Below are 5,903 nucleotides of genomic sequence, written 5' to 3'. Positions count from 1 at the left end.
TACCCTTCTTTTCCTGCTACATTCTGCATCATTTAACCCAAAAAAATTTTACTATTATTATTTTTAATTGTGTTTTATTTTTCCAAATACTCATAAAGATAATTTCAAGCATTCATATTTTTAAGGTTTTGTGTTTTATATTTTTCTCTCTCCTTTCCTTTTTTTCTCCCCTCCCCAAGACATCAAGCAGTTCTGATATAGGTTAAACATGTACAATCTTTTTAAACATATTTCCACATTTGTCATGTTGTAAGAAAAATTAGACCAAAAAAAAAAAAAAAACCCAAAACAAACCAAAAAACACCAGAAAGAAAAGGCAAATAAGCAAACAAAAGATGTAAAAATACTATCCTTTGATCCACATTCACTCTTCATAGTTCTCTCTCAATATGGATGGCATTTTCTATCCCAGATCTATTGGAATTGTCTTGAATCACCACATTGCTGAGAAGAGTCAAGTCTATCATAGTTGATTATCACATAATCTTGCTCTTACTATATACAATGTTCTCCTGGGTCCACTCGTTTCACTCAGTGAGCAGTTTAGGTAAGTCTTTCCAGGCTTTTCTGAAATCAGCCTGTACATCATTTCTTACAGAACTACAATATTCCATTACCTTAATATACCACAATTTATTCAGCCATTCCCCAACTGATGGGCATTTCCTTGCCACTACAAAAAAAAACAAAACAAAAAACAAACAAAAAAACTGCTACAAATATTTTTGCACATGTGAGTCCTTTTCCCTCTTTTATGATCTTTTTGAGTTACAGACCCAGTAGTGACACTGCTACATCAGTATGTATGCATACTAATGGGTATGCAGTTTTAAAGTACTTTGGGTGTAGTTCCAAATTGCTCTCCAAAATAATTGAATAATTTTACAACTCTACCAACAATGCATTAGTGTCCCAATTTTCTCACAACTCCTCCAAAATTTATCATTATCTTTTCCTGTCATCTTAGCCAATTTGAGAGATATGAGGTGGTATTTTAGAGTTGTCTTAATTTGCATTTCAATAGTAATTTAGAGCATTTTTTTCATATGAGCATAAATGCTTTTAATTTCTTCATTTTAAAAGTGTTCAATGCCCTTTGACCATTTATTAATTGAGGAATGACTTGTATTCCTATAAATTTGACTCAGTTCTCTATGTATTTCAGAAATAAAGCCTTTATTAGAAACACTGTTGTAAACATTGTTTCCCAGCTTTCTGCTTCTCTTCTAATCTTAATTTAAAGTAATCCAAAAAATTGTGTTTCTTGCCATTATATTTTCTCACATGCCTGATTTGGGAGTCAGGAGACATGGATTCAGATCCAGGCTTTGACACTCCTTGTAGGAATTTGGCCAAATTCCCAAAACTTTCAGTGCCTCAGCTTCCTTATTTATATGTGAAATGAAGAAACTAACCTGGATGATGTCTAAGGCCACTAGGTGGCATAGTGGATAGAGCACTAAGCCTGGAGCTAGAAATGCCTGAGTTCAAATTTGATTTCAGATACTTATTGCAAGTGGAACAGATTAGGTACACAGGACAAAATAGTGAACAACTATAGCAATCTAGTGTTTGACAAACCCAAAGATACCAACTTTTGGGATAAGAATTCATTATTTGAAAAAAACTGTTGGGAAAACTGGAAATTAGTACGGCAGAAATTAGATATGGACCCACACACTTAACACCATATACCAAGATGAGATCAAAATGGGTCCAAGATTTAGACATAAAGAATCAGATACTTATTGGTTGTATGAACCTAAACAACTATTGTATGCCTCAGTTCAAATGGAGAAATGAGGACAATAATAGCACCAGTATTGTTGTGAAGATCAAATGAAATAATAGTTATAAAGCACTTAACATAGGGTCTGGCATTTAGTAGGCATTTAATAAATGCTTGTTTCCTTCCTTCATGCTTTCTAAGTTCCCCTTCAACACTAAATTTGTGATATCATAATCTAATTTAACCTATATAAATGTTCTGTCCATCCTCAAACGCTCACATATTTACTTATATATATATATAAATGTTATCAAATGAAACTACATGTATAATATTTTACAAACCTGAAAGAGCTAAGTAAATGTTATCTCTTTTTTGGATTATGTAGCATAAATAATTGTGCATATTACATATTTAATTACATGTTACATGTATAATTATATATAATGTAGTTACATTATATATTACATATATAATTATATGTACAATGTAATATTATCCCATGTATAATTATATTACATCACTTAGAAGATGTAAGCTCTTTTAGAAAAAAATTATGTCATTTCTAACATTGTATCCTCAGTGTTTCACACAGCTTGTACATATTAGCCATCTAATAAATCTTTGTTGAATTGAATAAGAAAAGTTGTATTTAAGAATTTTTCATTTACTTAATCTTAGTGATTCCTATGCCATATATATATATATATTTACTAAATTTACTAAAGCAAAGTATGCTAAAACAATTAATTACAGATTGACAAATTCAAAGTGCTGCAGTAATACTGATGGAGAACTTTTGATATGTGATCAGACAACAAAAAGATATAGAAGACTCAGGCTATCTAGGTGATTATCACAAATGTTTTGTTCTCTGGTGGAAACACAGAACTTGGGGAGGGCAAAAGACACACTAATAATGAGAGAAATAATAGGATCAAAGTTATATTCTTAAGATGCCCATTAGCCTAATTTTCCCATTTTACAGATGAAGAAACTCATAAAGGTCAAATAATATGACTATCACTCAGATAGTAAGTTGCAGAGACAAGGATTCAGATGTACCATTTCAGAATTATCCTAAATGTAATCAAAACCTTTGCCTCTCTTTAGTTATGCTATAGACTTGTAGTGTGCTGCTTAATTGTGTTCTTAAGTCTAATCATTCTCTAAGGGTCCCTTCCATGCTTATAGTTAAGGGAAAACCCTTAACTGTCTCTCTAATTTTTTTTTTTCTCTTCCCACATCAGTTCAAGGATGTCTATTCATTTAGTCAAGTTTTGACAAAGGGAAGAATTTCATAAATAATGAATCTTCAGACAATTATAAAAGTAAAATTTAGCCATATATCTCTATATGTGTACATTCATCTATCTATCCATAGGAATTTCTATCTATCTATCTATCTATCTATCTATCTATCTATCTATCTATCTATCTATCTGTTTATTATGGGTTTCTCTGTTAATCTATCTCTACGTGCTCATGCATTAAAAGAAATGTTTTGGCCTAAATCCAACTTATACAGTAGGTGTAATTAAAAGTGTATCCAATCAGCTATCAAGTTTTATTGATTCTACCTTCATAACATTTGGTATCTTTTCTTTTCTCCCCTCCCACACCCACTATCCTAGTCTGGGGACACATGGATTCTCACTTGGATTGTAGTTGTTGTTTTTCATGATCCCACTTGGGGTTTTCTTGTCAAAGATCATAGGGAGGTTTGCCATCTTCTCCAATCATTTTACAGATGAGGAACTGGGACAAACAGGGTTAAGTGACTTGTACAGAGTCCCACAACTAGCAAGTGTCTGAGGACAGATTTGAACTCAAGAAGAGGAGTCTTTTTGACTCCAGGTCTGGCACTCTGCCCTTTGAATTTTTGTAAGAACTACTTAAGTGATTTCACTGCTTCTAGTCTCTCCTAGTTCCAATTAATCTTTGATACAGATATCCAACTGACCATATTACTGTGTTCTCAAGAAGATTCAGTGCTGCCTATTGGCTATAGGATTAAAACATATATTCCTATTTCTGCAATTCAAGCACATCACAGGCTCCAATCTCTGTCTCCCATTGATCTCATGTCACTTTTTATACATTTCAGTCAAATTTGCTCTAATATCTGGAATATTCTCCTTTTCACTCTCACTTCCTAGAAATCCTCACTTTCTTCCAAGCCCTTTTGAAAGCCCCACCATAAAATCTTCTCTGCCCTATCCTCCCATTCTTAGTACTCCTTCTGTTACTTAAATAATTTTGAACTTTCTGTATGTGTTCATGCATATATATGCAGGCACACATACATAAATATATAGAGATGCACATCTATGTGAATGTGTATACACACACACACACACACACACACACACACACACACACACACACAGTCTAAGTTCCTTAAAGTCAGAGTGAGATTTTTGCCTCAGTCTCTTTAGCACCTGGCACAGTGGTTGATTCTGAGGCACTCAACAAATACATGCACTGAACTTTATTATACTCAGCTTCACCTTTCCATGTCTCTTTTATTTGGTTTTCACAGGAATCTGCATCTCAGAAATGGAAAATATATACTACCAACAGAGAGGTACTTATGTTATTTTTAGTTATGTAAACAGAGATTAGCAGGAGGCAGGAATGGCTTGAAGGGAACTGTTGGCATTGGTAAATGTGGGTAAGGCTAATACATGTTTTTCATGTGCAATAAAAGGTTTGTACTCCTAAGGATTTTTCAAAATGATTTGCTACTTGAAGATATTTTGCTGTATTCCTGTCTTTTTTCTGAATTTTATAGATTCAAAATGTTCCATTTAATTTGTTCTAGCCACTAAAGACATTTTCCATCTGTGTATTTCTATGCGCTTCTTTCTCTAATCTGTGTATTTCTCTTTGTCTCTGGCTCTGTCTCTCTCTCTCTCTGTGTCTCTCTCTTTCATTCTTTCTCCACAGATGAATACATATGTATTTATATTTATATTTACCTATTACTAAAAATAGGAAAGCAGAATAATTCCATAACTTCAAATGTCAAAATGAATGTTATGTAAGTTGGTGTTCACTGCACCTCTTTTATTTTCTAAATCCATAGTTACATTGTCTTCAGAGTGAATCAAGATGTCATTGAGAGGGATTCTATTCATTCATTTAGTTAAATGCCTTTTATGAACCAGACATTGTGCCAATTGGTGGGATTAGAATAGATCCTGCCCTCGAGGAGTTTATAATCTATTAGGGTAAAATAACATATAACAGATAAAAATGTGCAAAATATGTATAGTATTTATAAGTTTGAGGTGTTTTTATTACAAATCCTACTCTTACTGGCAAGACAGATCTCTAGAGCAAGGCTACATTTCCCCCTCAGTGTTCTAGGCTTGTTCTTGTGAAAGTAAGGCTCTTCTTTTTAGTGCTATTGAGCTCCCATTCTAATGTATTCTCCTCAATGTCAATCACCAGTTTTTTCTTCAGTATTATTCAGTATCAATATCCAGTGCCAATTAACATCTTCTTAGCATCATCATTACATTTAGTACCCCTGATATCATTTAAACAATTAACATTAATTAGCTTTTTACAAGTGATTTTTACAGAGAAGGTGTAGCAAGAACATAAATACAAGCATACCCCTCCTAACCCACCTTTTACCACCTTGTATTTGGGAGGAGTTTGAACTCAAAATTATAGCAGTTATTACAAATTTTCCATTCCATCAAACTCACTTTCAAATGAAACATAACCAATGGATAGAACTGATCCCTGGCTGTATCAGAACATGGAATTTTGGAGGCAATCTTTTGCTGAGCTGGGTCAAACAAATTACTCCTCAAGTCTTTGATAGTGGGAAAGAAAAAAATGGAAAGAGGTGGCAAGGAAAAATCAGAGAGAGAGTAGGACTGAGAGTAGGAGGCTTCTGCCATCACTGCTTCTACTCTCTCCCCACCCAGAGGCTTATAGTAGCTATTGCATTACTCAGCACCAGGAAAGAAAAATGTCTTTGACTCGGTTAGTTCCATTTGTATCAGACTAAGTTCCTTTCTAGTGGTGAGAAACAGTCTTGGAATAATTGCTCTCATTCTAAAGTGAGAAACAAGACCAAATCATGTGGGGAAGCTTGGACATGGCCAAAATACTTTCCTTATATTCTGAAGATGAGCTCCATTGGCCTGCCTGTTAC

The sequence above is a fragment of the Sminthopsis crassicaudata genome, chromosome 1, assembly GCF_048593235.1.
Source record: "Sminthopsis crassicaudata isolate SCR6 chromosome 1, ASM4859323v1, whole genome shotgun sequence".
In the NCBI taxonomy this organism is placed as follows: domain Eukaryota; kingdom Metazoa; phylum Chordata; class Mammalia; order Dasyuromorphia; family Dasyuridae; genus Sminthopsis; species Sminthopsis crassicaudata.
The sequence above is the reverse complement of the archived record's forward strand: the minus strand, read 5'-3'. Positions refer to the sequence as shown.